Here is a 19,408-nt window from a genome sequence, read left to right as displayed (position 1 = left end):
AGAATCTGAAGCAGGCTCCAGGCTCTGAGCTGTCAGCACAGAGCCCAATGTGGGGCTCAAACCCACAGACCCAGAGATTATGACCTGAGCCGAAGTCAGATGCTCAGCCACCCACGTGCCCCTCAGACTATGTTTAATATGCGAAATACTGAATGAAAAAGGTAGAAGACATGTCTGGGCAGATGGAAAAGTATAAAAAGAAGCAAATGGGAATACGGACAGGGTGGGAGATTTACAACATAATATTGGAAATGAAAACTTCCATGGGCTTATTGGCAGATGTGATGCTAAAGATAAAGGATTCAATGAATTTGAAGGTGAGTCATGGATATGATCAAAACAGGGGGAACACAAGCAGTTTTAAAAAATATCAAATAGTACACCAGAGCAGTAGGAAAGACGCAATAGTGGAACATCCGTGCAATTGGGAAGGAAGGAAGGAAGAGAGAGAGAGAACAGAAAGAGAAGATATTTGAAGAGATAACATGGGCTGAATTTTCCACTTTTAAGGAAACAAACCAAACCACGGATTGAAGAATCTTAGTAAACCCCAAGTAGGTTAGAAATGAACAAACAAAAAGATAACAGACATATCATAGCCAAACTGCTCAAAACTATGAAGATATCACCTTAAGACAGCACAAGAATGAAGGATTATTAAATATAGAAAAGCACAGATGAGAATAATAACAAGTTTCTTGCAGAAACTAAACAAGCCAGCTTAAAGATAGAGAAATGTCTTTAAATTTGGGGTGGGGGGAGGGTTGCCTGGGTGGCTCAGTTGGTTCAGCGTCGGACTTCGGCTCAGATCATGATCTCATGGTTCATGAGTTTGTGCCCCACGTCAGGGTCTGTGCTGACATCTCAGAGCCTGGAGCCTGCTTTGGATTCTGTGTCTCCCTCTCCTTCTGCCCCTCCCCCACTCACGCTCTCTCTCAAAAATAAATAAACATAAATTAAAAAAAAAATTGGGGGGAGGGAGTCAATGAAAATATTAAACTGAGGAAAAATATCTTCTAAAACTGAGGAATCTATAAAACTTTGTTTTTTTCAGATACAAAAGCAGAGAGAATCATTGCTAGCATGCCTGTGCCATAAGAAATGTTAAAGTAGAAAGACTATAGAATCAAAATAAAATTTAGACCCATACAAAAAAGAGAAAAGTAAGGCACCTGGGTGGCTCAGTCAGTTAGGCGTCCAACTCTTGGTTTCAGCTCAGGTCATGATCTGGCAGTTTCATGAGTTCGAGCCGCATAACGGACTCTGTGCTGGCAGTGAGGAGCCTGCTTGGGATTCTCTCTGTCTCTCTCTCTCTCTCTGTCCCTCCCCCACTTGTGCCGCCTCTCCTTTTCTCAAAATAAATAAACAAACTTTAAAAAAATTGAGTAAACATTATTTAAAAAGAAAAGAAGCGAAGAGCACCAGAAACTATTTTAAAAAGAAAAAAAATCATGTTTTGTTTGTGTTTTTTACTGTTTATCATCTTCTTAAAAATGATTGGTTATCTAAATCAGAAAGGCTTAACCACTGTGTGGTTGATAATGTATGTAGAAGTATGATGTCAGTGTAATGAATTAGGAGGAATGGAAGTGTAAGATTTTTATGATATATGATAAGTGGCATGATATTAGCAAATAATTGTGATAAGTTCAAGATGTAGATTGTAACCACAAACACACAAGAAGGCAAATAATACAACAATGAAAGCTAATTATAAACTATACTTGATAAATTAATGCAAGAAAAAAAGATAAGATAAATAGAATTCAAATAGCGGGATAATACACTCAAATACTTTATCAATAATTACATTAAATATCCAGACACCCCAAATAGAAAATAGATTGTCAGGTAAAATAAAAGCAAAGGTTCAACGTTATGTTGTCTATGAGAAAGTCTTATGAATTGCTTGAATATGAAAAGATGCAAAAAGAATATGTAACATTAATCAAAAGAAAGCTAGAGTGCTCTATTGATATCAGAAAAGTGGATTTAAAAATAAGAACTATCACCAGCTTAAAAAAAAGACAATACATAATAAATGAACCACTCTGGTGCAGGATTTTGATGGTGGGAGAGACCATGTATGTATGGGGACAAAGGGTATATGTGAATACTCTGTACTTTCTGATCATTTTTGCTGTAAACTTAAAGCTATTCTAAAAAACCAAGACTATTAAAGTAATAACAATAAAAACAGTATACAATAATAAATGGTTAAATAAATCAAGAGGAGATAATAATCCTAAATATGTGGGTATCTAGTTCCAGAGCTCCAAAATACATGAAGCAAAAACAGGTAGAACTAAAAAGAGAAAAATAGACATACCCACAAATATAATTGGAGACTCCAATGCATGCCTCTCAGAAATTGATAGAAAAAGCATAAAGTAAACAAATAAAAATAGAGAAGATCTGAATAATGCTATTAACCACCTTGACCTAATAGCCATTTAGAGAACACTACATCCAATAGTAACAGAATGAACTTGTAATTTAAGAATACATTGGGGCGCCTGGGTGGCGCAGTCGGTTAAGCGTCCGACTTCAGCCAGGTCACGATCTTGCGGTCCCTGAGTTCGAGCCCCGCATCGGGCTCTGGGCTGATGGCTCAGAGCCTGGAGCCTGTTTCCGATTCTGTGTCTCCCTCTCTCTCTGCCCCTCCCCCGTTCATGCTCTGTCTCTCTCTGTCCCAAAAATAAATAAACGTTGAAAAAAAAATTTTTTTAAAGAATACATTATCCACAGGGGCAACTGGGTGGCTCAGTTGGTTGGGCTCTTGGTTTTGGCTCAGGTCATGATATCACGGTTTGTGGGCTCAAGCCCTGAGTCCGGCTTGTGCTATCAGAGCAGAGCCGCTTGGGATTCTCTCTCTCCTTCTCTCTCTCTGCCCACCCCCCGCTTGCTCTCTCTGTCTCTCTCTCAAAATTAATGAATTTTAAAAAATAAAAAATATATTATCCACAAAGGTAAAACTCATTCTGTGCAACAAAACAAATCTTAACATGTTCTAGAGAGGGGCGCCTGGGTGGCTGGCCAGTCAGTTGAGCGTCCTATTCTTGATTTCCTCTCAGGCCAGGATCTCACAGTTTGTGGTATCGAGCCCCACGTCAGGCTCTGCACTGTCAGCACAGAGCCCGTTTTGGATTCTCTTTCTCTCTGCCCCTCCCCTGCTTGCTCTCTCTCTCTCTCAAAATAAATAAATAAACATTAACAAAATTAACCTTTAAAGGAATTGAAATAATACAAAGTATGTCCTCTTACTGCATAGGAATTAAAATAGAAATAAAGAGAGAAGAAAGATAAATTATCTATGAGTCAAATAAGAAGTCATAGGGAAAATTGGAAAACTGAATTGAATTGAATGAAAACAAAAATACAAAATGTCAACATTTGTGGGATGCAATTAAAGCAGTACTTTAGAAGGCTATTTGTAGAAATAAATGTTTATAGAAGATAATAAAGATTCAAAACAATGGTCTAGCTTCCCTCTTAGAAACTCAAAAAAGAGAGCAAATTAAACCCAAAGTAAGCATGAGAAAAAAATAATAAAAATAAGAGATAGATTAAAGAATAGAGGGGATTAAGAGTACACTTATCATGATGAGCACTGAGTAATATATAGAATTGTTGATTATATTGTACATCTGAAACTAATATAACACTGTATTTTAATTATACTTCAATAAAAGAAATTTCTAGATAAAAGAAAGTTTTTAAACAGAACAAAATTCAAAGTAAGGAAAGGAAAACAGATAAGCAATCAAAAACTTAATGGAACCGAAAACTGTTTTAAGAGATCAAAGCAAATACTGATCAAAAAATGTAGAAGAAGGTGTAATCTAACAATATTACAGCTGAAAAATTGCTTATCAGTACATACTCTATAGACTTTAAAATGTTAAGGGGCGCCTGGGTGGCTCAGTCGGTTAAGCGGCCGACTTCGGCTCAGGTCACGATCTCACGCTCCGTGAGTTTGAGCCCCGCGTCGGGCTCTGTGCTGACCGCTCAGAGCCTGGAGCCTGTTTCAGATTCTGTGTCTCCCTCTCTCTCTGACCCTCCCCTGTTCATGCTCTGTCTCTCTCGGTCTCAAAAATAAATAAACATTAAAAAAAATTTTAAATGTTAAGAGAATATTATGAAAAAAAGCTTACGTTAAGAAATTTGATAACATATGAAACGGACAAGTTTTTTGAAAGACACTATTAACAAAGCTCATTCAAGAAGAAATAGATTAATATCCATTAATGAAATTCAGTTAATAATTTAAAAATATTTCCCCTTAGACAACTTGAGGCCCAGATGGCTGCACCAGCAAATTTTACCAAACGGTAAAAATCAGTAGTAATAGTAATACAAATTGTGCAGAAAATAGAAGATAGAACACTTACCAACTCATTTTATGAAGCCAGAATCTCTCTATTAACGAAACCAAAGATGTTACAAAAACAAAATAAAACAAAAAAAGCATAAAGCAGCATCTTCTATTAAGTTAGAGATATAAATCCTTTACAAAATGTTAATAAATTGAATGCATCAATAACAACAACAACAACAACAACAAAAACCCCCAAAACAGATAACACAACAAGACACATTAGAGTTGATCTTAGGAATGCAAAGGTGGCTCAATATTAACAAAAGCAGTGTACTAGACTTTTAAGCAAAGTGTGTGTGTGTGTGTGTGTGTGTGTGTGTGTATACGCAGAAAAAGCACTCAACAAAATTCAATGTCAACTCACTATAAAAATTCTCAGCAAATTAGAAATAGACAGAAATTCCTCAACTTTAAAAATGACACCTACAAAACAGGGAGCATCATACTTAATGGTGAAGAACTGAACGTGATCCTCCCAAGACAAGGAAAACATCGTCCACTTAACATTGTTCTAGTGGTTCTACCACTTAAAACAAGGAAAATAGAGGCATGTACATTGGAAAAGAAGATATAAAACAGAATTTTATTTACAGAATGGATGATAATTTACACAGAAAACCCCAGAGAATTTACAAAAGAGCTACCAGGACTAACAAGTGAGCTTAGCAATGCAGGAGGATGAGCACTAATACATTAAAATTTCATAACAATGAACAATTAGAAATTGAAATAAAAATAGCATCAAAAGTTACAGTAGCATCAAAATCAAGAAACTTTTAGAAATAGCTTTGAAAGAAGATGTGCAATATCTATATGCTAAAAGACTACAAAACATTGAATGTGAGAAGCCAAATTTTAAAAATAAATTACATAAGTGGAAAAATACATTCATTGATCAGGAGGACCTGAGATTATCAAAGTTGTCATATCTCCTCCGAATCAGTCTATACATTGAAAACAATCCTGGGGCACCTGGATTGTGGCTAAGTCAGTTGAGCATCTGACTTTGGCTCAGGTCATGATCTCACAGTTCATGAGTTCAAGCCCCACATTGGGCTCTCTGCTGTCAGTGCAGAGCCTGCTTTGAATCCTCTGTCCCCGTCTCTCTCTGCCCCTCCCCTGCTCATGCTCTCTCCCCCAAAACTAAATAAACATTTCTAAGAAAGAAAGAAAGAAGAAAGAAAGAAAGAAAGAAAGAAAGAAAGAAAGAAAGAAAGAAAGAAAGAAAGAAAGAAAGAAAACAATCCCAATTAAAAAAAACCTAGATTTTTTTGGTGGAAATTGAAAAACTGATTCAAAAATGTATATGAAAATGAAAAAGACTTACAATAATCAAAGCAATTGGGAGAATAAAAACAAAGTTGGAGGACACACATACAGATTTCAAGCTTTACTATGTATGGAGTTCCATAATTTAGACCCTGTGATGTTAACAATGTAACAGACATACAGACTGATGGAACAAAATGCTTATTTTGTTAGTTATTTTCAGATAAATGCCATCCCATTTCTTTGAAAAATAATTCACTTCTGCTTCGATCATTCATCTCAACTCTCTCCTTTATTCTGTTACTCAGTCAATTTACATCCTTCCTCCCTGTGAGCTTCGCTTCTGCACAGAAACTGAAGCTTTTTCAGGAGTTTTCTGGAACTTTCTTTTAGCTAAAACTAACAACAGCATTCTTTCTAAACCTATTTTCCCTATCTGGGAATTTTTTTCACTTTGCCACTAGTTCCTTTTAGAAACTCTCTCTGTTCCTTTTAGACTCTAATACCACATTTTTTAGTTTCTCTTCCTTTTTTTTTTCTTTCATTTCTCCCCACTTTGAGAATCTCCAGATTAGAAAGAAGCTGGAAAAAAAAATGGACAGGAATTAATTTTTATCTTCTAATAATTTTGCTTTCTCTCTCTAGAGTGGAATTTCGGTTCATCTAGGACTAATTTTTATTTATTTATTTTTGTATTCAGTTTATTTGAACCAACCCAAGTTTGTTTTTTGTTTCTGGTTTTGTTTTTCAGTTTAACTGTTTCTCTTCTTGTTGACTTCTCTATTCCTGGCTCACATGGTGATTTTTCTTCCTCCTCAAGCCCTTTCCCAAAGATGCTTAACCTTCTGCTCATTTTTCTCATGTTCTCTCTTTCTATTAGTTTCTGTATCTTTAGTCATCACCCCTGTGTCAACAGCTCTCAGAGCCCCACCTCCAGCCTCAGCTTCCTTTGCAAAATTCAGCCGCTATTTTCACCCCTCCAGGGTCTGTAAAAAGTCTTCATATGGATACCCCGTCCTCTCTTTTTGTGCTTCAGATATGAGTACATTTTTATCTGAAGGACAATAGCACTCTTAATTCATCTCTAGTTCTCAGTTCTTATTGATCCTTCTTGAACATTCCTCACCTTCATTTTCTTCCCTTTCCAATCAAGTCTCCAACTCTTGTTATTTTTCTGCTCAGAGAATTCCAGTTGCAATAGCTTCAAATTACTTCCCTTTATTTGTGTGTCTCCAAATGTGACACTACTCAAAACACACAAATTTTATATTCTGTCCTCATCGTGTGTCCTTATTTATTCCCTAACCATTCTCAGCAAAAACCTTTATTGCTATTGTTCTTCTGCCCATACTTACTTCAACTCAAGGATATTTTCTCTGTGTGAGGGGTGCTTGGGTGGCTTCGTCAGTCAAGCCTCCAACTCTTGATTTAGACTCAAGTCAGGAACTCACAGTTCGTGAGTTTGAGCCCCGCATCGGGGCTCTGTGCTGAGTGCGGAGCCTGCTTGGGATTCTTTCTCTCTCCCTCTCTCTGCCCCTCTCCTGCTTGCACATGCGTGCTCTCTCTCTCTCTTTCTTTCTCAAAATAAATAAACTTTTTTAAAAAGGTAACTTTCTCTGTGCAAGATACTGTGTTACATGTTGACCATAAAAGAGAAACTTTAAGCACTTAATTAAAAAGCTGTAAAGAAAGAGACAGATTTCAAAACAACTATCATGGAATCTAGTAGGTGATAAAAAGGTAATATGAAGAGGTCCTTCAGCAACAAAAACTAGGGGTAATCAGATCTTTATTAAAGGTAGGAAAATATACAAATAGGAAATGACACATAAAAGCAACTGATAAAGAAGTGATGTGAGCGGAGAGAGTGACACGTGCAAAGGCTCAGGGGCGTGACACCCATGATGGATCCGGACCAGGAAGAGTCCTGTGTGTCTAAAGCGTATTCCCTCACACCTGATAAACACATGTCATCTGTCCTTCCACACATCTCTTCCATGCCCTAATTCTAATTCCTGTTGATTTCCACCTGTTTCTATAAGTTCTCATGAATGGATTATTTCACTTCTATTTTTTTAAGGATTTGGCCATAAACTCCTTTGACTAAACATAGCCTATGCTGTTGTGATAGTGATATTATTGGGTACTCCCTGAGAGATTATGAGGATCTGAAGGCCAAGAATAATGATTTACATTTATCCTCCTCCTTCCCCCCTTTCTCCTCTTCTTCCTCCTTTGTTTTGCCTCATTGCCATGTGCATAAAAACTCCTTGAAAATTATTTTAAGTAGGATTTCTATAGGTAGAGAATGGGGGTTACTTAGATGTTGTCTATATAAGTGGCTCTAAACCAAGGTACCTCATTAGTGTCACTTGGATAGCTTTTAATAAATACTAATTTCTTTAAAAATCTTTTTAATGTTTATTTATTTTTGAGAGCGAGAGGGAGAGTGTGAGCTAGGGGTGGGGCAGAGAGAGAGGGAGACAGAGGATCCAAAGCAGGCTCTATGCTGACAGCAGTGAGCCCAGTGTGGGGCTTGAACTCACGAACCATGAGATCATGAGCTGAGCTGAAGTCAAACGCTTAACCCACTGAGCCACCCAGGCACCCCAACACTAATTTCTTTAGTGTCTGGACTTCACCTACGGCCCACTTAAATCTAGAATCTTGGGAAGAAAACCTGATCCCTGATGTCTAGGTATCTCTATGTATGTGATGTACATGTACCTTATATCTACAACTATATATGAGTCTGATGGGGAATAGGGAGCTAGTTGAAAAATATTGATGTACTTTTTTTTTTTTTTTTTTTGATGAGGAATTTAAAGCTCGGAGAGGTAAGAGCTTGATTCAGGTCACCCGACTTGAGGTAAAGCTGTGAATGGAGGCCTGACTTTCTGACTCTCGGTCATAAATTTCAGTTTATTCCCTGCCATCTCTGCAGAACAAACTCTGTCCTCTTTTTGAGTGTGACGATCAAATAGTCTCCATTTCTGTGATTCTTCAAGACACAATACCTACCCATAGGAAGAAAGCAGCATGACATTCTTTACGTGTTGAGTGGTCTCCTTCCTGACTTGCCTGGCTGCCTTCACCAAAGCAAATTCTGGGTGTGTGAGAAAAACCCAGATCTAAGGAACTGCTGGAGTCACTCCTGCTTTAAAAAGAAAAAGAGCACACGTGTAAATCTACGGGGAAAACTTGAGGGAAGAATGTCTATCTTCAATGTTAGGAATGTAGCCCCAAAGTCGCACAGGGAAGCTAAGAACAGGCTGAAACTTCTCCAACATGTCACATGGCTCTGTGCAGGCCAAGCCAACGCAACAAGAATGTCCTTCACATGACACTGAGCCACTTTATAAACTGGAGCAGGTGGGGGCAATGTGAGCAGATGGAAATAAGGCCATGGGACTGAAGTGTTTTGTTTTGTTTTCTTTCTTACACTTTTCCGTTTGTCCTTATGAACTACCTTGAATGCACAGCCCTGTGTTGCCTCCTTGCTTTTTAATCATGAGAAGTGGGACATTCAGGACTTTATCTCCCTCGATCTTATTGTAAACTACCTGACTTTCTTTTTTCTTTTACCCTCTTTGATGCATTGTCTAATATATTTCAATTCCCAAGGAGGTTGGGTTTTTTTTTTCTTTCCTTGTGAAATTATTTATTTATTTTTCTGAACAGCTCATTGCTTAATGCCTCAAAAGTCTGCAATTTCTCAACATCATTTCCTCTTTGGTACACAGCGGTGGAGACCATTTCTTTCAAGTTCTCCCTTTACCAGAAAAACTACAAATAGTAAAATACCCTGTGGTGTTTTGTTTTTTTTTTTTTAAACTGAAGTAAACTTGTCCTCGGGGAGATGAGTATTGAGCTGTTGTCTTCTTTCTACGTGTTGCAATTTCCCAGATACCTATTGAAAGTAAAGAACACCAGTAAGTTCTTGGTTGTTTGCTCCAAAGGAGAGATAAAGAAAAAGCTGTAAGTTTTGACTTTAGACATTGTTTTTGCACCGGCATATTTATGGGCCTTGTGCTATAGGACACAGCTTCAAATAAAATAGCGAAGACACGTGGCCCATGAGTAGCCACAAAGTTGTCATACCATGCACACCAACCCCCTTTCTGCAACAGGGAAAGGGTATAACCTGAGAAACACTTCACAGATTTCAGTCTGTAGGAATAAAGACATATGATGCATTCAGGAGCAAGAATAGTAATCTGTTAAGTATTGTAGTTTCAAATCCCTGCTGAGATGCACACTGAATCAAATTTAGACCAAATAAAGAACAAGGTCTCAAAAGAATGTCCAATTTAGCCAACTACCTCAGATATTGTCAACAATTGGAAACACATTTGCCTACAGAAAATCCAATGTCTCCTTTTTTTTTTTTTTTACATTTTATTTATTTTTATAGACAGAGAGAGACAGAGCACAAGTAGGGGAGGGGCAGAGAGAGAGGGAGACACAGAATCTGAAGCAGGCTCCAGGCTCTGAGCTCTCAGCACAGAGCCTGATGCGGGGCTCGAACTCACAAACCGCGAGATCATGACCTGAGCCAAAGTCGGATGCTTAACCAACTGAGCCACCCAGGTGCCCCCAGTGTCTCCTTCTTTGACATTGAACCAATGAACTCCATTGGTTCATTTTTTTTTTTTAAACACAGTAAGAGTGCTGGTTTTATCCCACTCTCTGCTCATATGTGAATTCATCTTATGTTTGTCAAACTTTAGGCTTTGAGTTTTCAAGTTTCTGGAGTTCAGAAGCTTTGAAAAATAAATTTGTTATTCCTATGGATTATTAACAGATGTCATCATACTATCCAATGAAGTGTTCAGGTTCTTGTAGATAGGTACACAAATGTGGGTTCAAATATATACTGGGTAACCTAAATATCATGAGAAAGTGCCATATTCTTCTAAGCATGAGTTTCCCCACCCATGTTCCAGGACTACTTATGATGCTAAAATCATGTCATTGTTAGGAGAATTAGCTGAAATCACCAATTTAGATGATTAATGACTACCATGTAGTAAGCACTCAATTGATTACAGCTCCTTTTAGTTAATTAATAAAACGTAGTATTATTAGATGATAGTGGGATCAAGCTTACAACAAAAGTATTCTTCATTCCTAACTTTTTTAAAATAATGCAATGATGTTACTCTACCATGCCAAGACAAATATTGGAAGCAGAAATATCATTTTGAATTTTACATAAGGACATCAAGCTATAATCAATCAAGAGGTACGTGAAGTACATTTACAGCTACCAGCCCCGGATTTTTGTAGGTATAATGGGAAATTACAAGCTATTGATTTAAGCAAAACACACTCGATGTAGCTTCCCTTTATAGCCTTGGTCTAAATTACAGCACTTTGCAGTAGATTTATGACTCCTGAATAACTCCACTGGAAGACTGATTGGTTTCTTGGTATCTCAGTGGAGTGAAGTACTTAGTTTTATTCAACAGCACAGTGTTCCTGGTGTTGTTCAGTAAAAGTTGTATTTGTGACTTGGGAAAATCCTATATGCACAAATATTGCCCCTCACCTTTTCATGACCTAAAGGTGAAAGACACAATGAACATAAGACACAACAGAATCAAAATTCTCAGTAGTCTCATCAGACTGGAACAGTGACATTTAAAAGATCAAATATAAAATCCAATAATCTGATTTGAAAATAGCCACTGGACAGATCAGGGATAGTAGGAATGAATTTAAGTCAGATTTCCCAAACAGAAATCCAGGAAATACTACAGTTATCCAAGACAATAGTGTAGCCTTTCTCCACCCACAACATATATTATCATTTGTTGTCCTTCCTCCTGATTTCATGCTAGAATACTTCCATCTATATAAGTAAATGAATATTAATAGGGAAATAATGACATAGTTGAAGCAAGCCAAAACACAAAGAGTAAATGAAAAGCAAGTATCCATTTGACTCCTCTGTTCTCTACCTTCTGTTAATGACATCAGCAATGACACACATCCTCACCATCAGTTTTCTTGGTTCCATCTGCCCAAATTTTACTTTTAGGTCCAATCCTCATTCTTTGGGACACTCCTACTGTCTAACTTGTTATTCTGTCTCCACTGCTTCCCCTCTAAAAACTCTTTGTTGTACCTCATTCTTCTAAAATGCACACAGGAGCTTAGCAGTTTTTTGCTTAAAGTTCTTCCATAAATATCTATATCCTAGACAATTAAGTCACAACACTTTTACATAGCACAGAAGGCCCCTTTTAACTTCCTTTACTTCCTTTATTTCCACACTCAGTCATGTTGAACCATTTATGTACTTTCCACACTATCCCAAACTTTCACAAGTCAATGGCTTCGGCATCTTCCTACCTTTGTTTAGAATTACCCTTATTTCCACTTTTTTTTTTGTTTTTTTACTTTTTCATGCTTCAAATCCAAAGGCAGAAATCAAATCTATATAGGATAATTAACTGATCTATCCTTTTTCCTTCACAATGTTATATGCTTTATTTTCTAAGTATTAATTTATATGAATCTTTCTCAAACAGTGGTGAACATTTTTAAGCTTTAGACCACAATGGATTATACCCAGCTTCTATGGAGAAATTGACACATTGGAGGTATCTAATAAAGTTTTGAAAAATTAAAGGCATTTAATAATTCAGATAAAATGATTGTTTAAACTGGATTGTGACACTTGGAGGTTGTCATTGGTCAGCTATTCCATGCTATAATCCTATGGAGTAATTCACTTTGTCTTGAGTAGGCAAAACAGGACTCCGATACAATTTGGTAAAGAATTGTGTATGACTAGGTCCTTAATATGCCTTTCTCTTGGCAACTCATTTCCCCCCTGAATTCCACAGTGAGAAGCATGCATTTAACTCCCACAATGGAAAGCCTTGACCTAATTTTAAGGAAATCCTAGAAGAATCTACAGTCATTAATTCTGGAGCTGGTTGTTTCAGAGAGAAAAGCAAATCGATATGTGTATATGCTGTCAAAACGACAGGCCTGTTTCCAAGATGGGAATGCAAATTGGCCATCATTTCACCCACAAGTTATTCCCGTTCTTGATCAAATAATTGCTAGGGAAATACTATTTTTAATTGAACAAGTGATTCATGTCTCTGGAGTACAGAACATGTATTCCACGGACTGCAAATAACCAGCTGGTGATAGCTCTCAACGTTTGCTGGTTAGAACCTCTATCGGAGCTGAGTGTCCTAGTCCTGAAATGACATTACATCTATTCAGCTGTTCTGAAGCAAATTTCTAGAAAACTCTCTGAAAGGTACACAGATTGATCTGCTGTTGGAAAAATTCCTTCTTTGGGGCCTTATAATTTTAATCCTCTAAATGGCAATCTCCCAAGAAATAGATGGCCTCGCCAATGCAGCAAAACCATTGGATTGGTTGGTTTCCAAGGATACTGAAGGGAAAGTAGACTACTTTTAAAATGAAGCCTTTGCCTAAAAATAATAGAAAAGAATAGAGATGAGGAAGTCCCCAATTAATTGCATTCACCACAGCAGCCCATCTAAGAAGCGAGGCTGTCAGATTATAAATTTTCAAAGATCCCTGATAGTTTGTAATAGTAAATTTGAATACCAACTCACTCTGTATCTCCCTGTATGATCCTATCAGGAAGCTCCTCTTTAAAAACCACTCAATAGGGTTAACCCATTCAGAAAGAGGGATTCTAAACAGGAGGGAGGATTCTAAATGAGGGAGACTAACTGCAAATTTCACTGCTACTCACCCCAAGTTGTGTTTTTGCCTAGTTGAACCCTGCCCAGCTGGGGATCCTAGTGCAGAACTATCTGAGCCACACTCGGAGGGAAGACTCACAAAAAAATAATTGAAGAATAAACTTTCTGCCCAGGCCAATTGGGTAAATTGCTTTTGTGCTTTTCCATGACTTGCTTTTGCCAGATGGAATAGTTGGCACTCAGGACGGTGGCACTGGACCAGATTTTGGAGCAATGGGATTTTTGAAAATGATTTATTTTTTCCCTCTACAGACAGTTACTCCGGCACAGATGGTTTCTCTGAATGATGAGCCCAGAGTCTTTTCCGTCATATTTCGCCATTGTAAAAATCTATCCGCTGCAGTGGCTTCGGCTTTTCGCTTCGTGTATCCAAGAGAATGTGTGAGGAAGTTCAGAATGAAGACCAAAGTTTGGCACCCAGCATGTATAAGACCAAGCCCTTCAGAGATGGCTCTGTGATCATCATAAGCTGAAATCCTTCTTTTCCCTCCCCTTCTGTTCCTACTATGAAATTCCATCTTCAGCAAATAATGTTAATAGGGGAAAATCAACCAGAGAAGAATGGAAAATTATAGCTGTCCTTCTCTGGACTAATACGCAAGCTTAGATTGTGTTATGTGAGTCCTTAGTACTTACTGTTAACTCTCCCAACGAGATTAAGACCTAATTAGGAATGCCATGTTAATATTCAAGGCCGAATTAGGGTAACAGAAGTACTCGGGTTAAAACTTATCCGTGATAACTATGCAAACAAGATCTCAAGGACTGCCCCATTTCTACGGAAAGAAACCTGTCTTTGGAAAGGAAACTTAATATTTCTTGAGAATCAATTACATGCTGTAAATGTAAATCTCTATAAAATCCCCGAGACTCTGTGAATCCTTACCCCCATTTTACAGACAGGTAAAATGAGAATTAGAAAGATTAAGTAACTTGACCCAAAAGTGATCCGCTAGTTTACAAGAGAGACAAAAGATTAACTACAGGCTTCTATACGCCAGAGCTCTGCCCTGTAGCCTAAGATCCCCGCCTCCCATTTAAATCATATGTTGGCAATTCATGGTATTTTGGTGTGAGGAGAAAAGGTGGTAGTGATGCATTCCTTGACATCGTTAACAGAATAGAAAATATAGAATGATATGCCTGGCATAGGGCACTCCGTCAGGGAGCTACCCTAATGGAGAAAATTACAATGATGACTACAGGATGTGATGACACCACATGAAACCCAGCCAGAATTTGAGCCCATCACAGCAAAATGGAGTGCAAGGAGCACATCTAATTACATTAAACGGATTTGGCAAGAAAGCCTGAGCATAACAGTTAATTACGATTAATTATTTTACTTCTATCTGTCACAACTGTGAGAGGCACAAATATCTTTACAATAGCGGATCTTTAAAGGAGTATAAATGTATTAATAATATTCTATATTTGTACATTGTATATTTTGGGTACTTAGAAATGATTCTATTTAAAAAATGAGGGGCACCTGAGTGGCTCAGTCGGTTGAGCTTCTGACTTCGGCTCAGGTCATGATCTCACAATCTGTGGGTTCGAGCCCCACATCGGGCTCTGTGCTGACAGCTCAGAGCCTGGAGCCTGCTCCGGATTCTGTGTGTGTGTGTGTGTGTGTGTGTGTGTGTGTGTGTGTGTCTTTCTCTGCCCCTCCCCTGCTCGTGCTCAGTCTCTGTCTCTCAAAAATAAACATTAAATTTTTTTTCAACAATAAAATAAAAAAATGAAACGACTTCATCAGAAAATCTGGATGTATGTGTGTATGTGTGTGTGTGTGTGTGTGTGTGTGTGTCTTTCTCTGCCCCTCCCCTGCTCGTGCTCAGTCTCTCTCTCTCAAAAATAAACATTAAATTTTTTTTTCAACAATAAAATTAAAAAAATGAAATGGCTTCATCAGAAAATCTGGATGTGTGTGACTGTGTGTGTGTGTGTGTGTGTGTGTGTGTGTGTGCTGTCTTACACCAGCCACATCATATCAGCATATCTCAGGGTGTCTGATAGTCTTGACTCAACTCTGTAATTTTTGAAAGTCACTTTTCTTCATTGGAGGCCAGTGGCTTCATGATCATGCCGAAACAATGGCATCACACCTAAAGTTCCTCATTTGTAAACTGGAAGTACGTAGAAGGTAATTCTGATCAATAAATGAGATAATACACTCAGTATAGTCTCTGTGTTGTCATGTCAAGTTAACATTCACTGCTATTATTTTTATTACAAATCTGATGAACTAGTTGAACCAGATGTCTTCTAAGGCTCTTTCTAGCCAGCTCTCATAATCTTTGTTTTTTTATGTCATGATCTCTTGATCTATTTTTTTTTAATTTTTTTTAACGTTTATTTATTTTTGAGACAGAGAGAGAGCATGAACGGGGGAGGGTCAGAGAGAGGGAGACACAGAATCTGAAACAGGCTCCAGGCTCTGAGCTGTCAGCACAGAGCCCAACGCGGGGCTCAAACTCACGAACTGTGAGATCATGACCTGAGCCGAAGTCGGCCGCTTAACCGACTGAGCCACCCAGGCGCCCCATCTTGATCTATTTTTTTAAGTTGTATATTTTTTCTATCCTATTCATATGAGCAGAATCTTATGTCTTGTCATTAATTACACCCCCTCAACCTGAGCATGGAATAATATATGGTTTTTGTTCATTTATTTGTTCATTTACTTGTTCATTTATTTACCGAGAAGTTTGCAAAATAGATTAAAATAGCATCTCTTTTTAATCAGTGAGTCATAAAATATAACAAGGAGCAGTAGAAATGAGATAAAGCAATCTAAAACCTCAAAATGATTATTTGCAAATCTTCATCAGGTTTGGGACAGATATTATTTCTTTCCAAACTTTTGTTATGTATGTAAGTCAAATGTGTAAAAAAATATTCAAATGATATTTATAAAAATGGCTTTTTATCAACATAGCCATTGCTTTATTAATTTAGCTTAAAACATAGTTCAACAGTAGTAAAGAAGGCATAAATGTGAACTCCAATTATGTTATTTTAAAATGCCATTGAGTTCACATTGAAGTACATAGTAGAGTAAGTGGCAACAAATTGGAAAATAAAAAAGTACAGTGTCTTAAATCTCTCCATAGAGTAAATTAAATTGAGATATATAGATATAGATATAGATATATGTCTATATAAAACTAGAGTGTGCATTTTACAATGAAAATAGAATTGAATATTTATTAAAGTCATGGAAGGGAAATAGGTTTCTAAATGGACAAGTGAAAAAAAGTCACAAAAAGAAAAAAAATTTTCAATAGATTTCTATGTAAAAATTTAAACTTTATGCAGGTTAAAAATATAACAAAACGCAAAGGTAAACAGCAGAGTAGACACTATTCTTACAAAATAAGATGAGAAAAGAGCAAGAGACCTTAGTAAAAATAGAAGAATATTTGTCAAGGAGAGCAAATCACTGATAGATAAATGGGAAAAAATAGGAAAAGAAATGTACAAGAGAAGACATACAACTAGTAAGCAAACTTGATAAAAATGTTCAATATGAATACAAGCAAAATAAAACACCAGACTTTTTTTTTTTTTTTTTTTTTTTTTTTGTCTATAGATGTCATAACCTACTGTTGGTGCTTGAAATTACTAACAGGCATTTTCAAGTAAGTAGCAAAGGCAGTCAAAGACATTAGTGTGTTCTTGCATTTGAGGGCATAATTACAGTTCTGTAAATATGCCTTATGGCACAATGTTGGTGATGAAATGTTACACAGCCTTTAGAATGATGGTGGTAAAGGATATGTGAGAACTGGAAACAATGTGCATGATATATTAAATAAAAATATAGAATGCTGGAACAAATAAATATCCACATGCAAAAAAAAAAATGAATCTAGACATAAACTTTCTACTCTTCATAAACGATTAACTCCAAATGAGTCATAGACCTACAGTTAGGTCATAAATCTAAAACTCAAAATTATGAAACACTTAGAACAAGACATAGGAAAAAATCTAGGAGATCTTGGGTTTGGCAGTGCATTTTTCATACAGCACCAAAAAACACAATCCATGAGAGAAGGAATTAATAGTAGAATTCATTAAAATTACAGTCTTCTGCTCTGCAAAAGACATTGTCAAGAAATTTAAAAGACAAGCCACAGACGGGGAGGAAATATTGGCAAAAGACATATCTGATTAAGGTCTGTTACCAAAAATATCCAAAGAACAATTAAAACTCAACAGTAAGAAAACAACCCAATTAAAAATGATTAAAGATCTTAAGAAACCTCACCAAAGAAGATACAGATATGGCAAATAAACATTTGAAAAGATGCTATATCATCAGGAAAGTCAAATTAAAAAAAAATGACTTAGGGACTCCGGGGCCAATCAGTCCATTAAGCGTTGGACTCCTGATTTTGGCCCAGGTCATGATTTCACGGTTCCTGAGATCAAACCCTGCATTGGGCTCTGTGCTGACAGTGCAGAGCTTGCTTGGGTTCTGTCTCTCCCTCTCTCTCTGCCCCTCCCCCGCTAGCATGCACTTCCTCCCTTTCTCTCTCTCAAAATAAATACATAAATGTGAAAAAAAATTAGGGGTGCCAGGGTGGCTCCGTGATTGAGCGCCCGACTTTGGCTCAGGTCATGATCTCACAGTTCATGAGTTTGAGCCCCATGTCAAGCTCTGTGCTGACAGATCAGAGCCTGGAGCCTGCTTCGGATTCTGTGTCTCCCTCTCTCTTTACCCCTCCCACCCTCTCTCCCTCAAAAATAAATAAACATTAAACAAAATTTTTTTAAAAAATTAAAAAATGAGATAGTTCTACATGCCTGTCACAATGGCCAAAATCTAACATACTAACTAACACCAAATGCTGGTGTCGACGTGGAGCCACAGGAATTCTCATTCCTTGCTGGTGGGAATGCAAATGGCGCAGCTGCTTTGAAAAACAGTATGGCAGTTTCTTAAAAAAATAGACATACTTTTACCATGCAATCCAGCAATCACACTCTCCAGTATTAACTTTATGTCCACCCAAACCCCTGCACACAAGAGCTGATAGTAGCTTCATTCATAATTGCCACAATCTGGAAGTTCTTTAATAGGTGAATGGATAATGAAACTATGGCACATCCATACCATATAACCAGGATAGGAATATTATTCAGCACCCCCCCAAAAAAGTGATCAATGAAGCCACAAAAAGAGTTGGCAAGGGAGATCCTAAATGCATACTCCTAAATGAAAGAAGCCAGACTGGGAAGGCGACATACTTATTCCAACCACATGAGATTCTAGAAAAGGCAAAACTGTGGAGACAGTAAAAAGATCTGGTGTGGAAGGACTCAAAAAGTGCAGCACAGAGAATTTTTAGGGCAGTGAAACTATTCAGTATGATTGATTCTATAATGATGGATATATGTCATACATTTTTCTAAACCCGTAGAAAATGCAGCACCAAGAGTGAATCTTGGTGTGAACTATGGACTTTGGGTGATTATGGTATATCAGTGTAGACTCCACAGTTGTGAGGCTTCTAGATGGCTCAGTCCTGACCAACTCGATTTCAGCTCAGGTATGAGCTCATAATTTGTGAGCTCCAGCCCCGTGTCAGGCTCTGTGTTGAGAGCATGGAGGCTGCTTGGCATTCTGTCTCTCCCTCTCTCTCTCTGCCCTTCCCCTGCTTGCTCTCTCTCTCTCTCAAAATAAATAAATAAACTCAAAAAAATTGCAACATATATACCACTCTGGTGGGGGATGCTCATAATAAGTGAGGTTATGCATGTATGGGAGCAAGGAGCGTATTGGAAACCTTTGAACCTTTTGTTCAGTTTTTCTGTGAATCTAAAAGTGCTTTAAAAAGATAAAGATTTTTTATATATAACATATATATACCTAACTTGCAGCATCTTATACTTATAACTGTTTAAAATGCATATTAAAAAATATTGGGACAATATATAACATCTATTATATTAGAATCATGTGGTTGTGTGTTATTAACTTCCTTCAATT

At 37.3% G+C, this 19,408-nt stretch overlaps 1 long non-coding RNA gene across 1 annotated transcript in view; it reads right to left on the bottom strand.

Annotated features, from left to right (window-relative positions):
• Positions 1 to 5,753: 5,753 nt before the first annotated feature.
• The window catches only part of LOC111557785, a 31,037-nt gene continuing 17,382 nt past the window's right edge, over positions 5,754 to 19,408 (bottom strand). The window contains exons 3-4 of the long non-coding RNA XR_002738087.2: positions 8,669 to 8,801; positions 5,754 to 6,229 (exon numbers count right to left, since the gene is read on the bottom strand). This is a non-coding gene — a long non-coding RNA (uncharacterized LOC111557785). The remainder of the gene's footprint in view (positions 6,230 to 8,668; positions 8,802 to 19,408) is intronic.

Source organism: Felis catus, chromosome E1 (genome assembly GCF_018350175.1).
Source record: "Felis catus isolate Fca126 chromosome E1, F.catus_Fca126_mat1.0, whole genome shotgun sequence".
Lineage (NCBI taxonomy): Eukaryota > Metazoa > Chordata > Mammalia > Carnivora > Felidae > Felis > Felis catus.
Note: the sequence above shows the minus strand (reverse complement) of the source record. Positions and strands in the feature narration are given on the sequence as shown.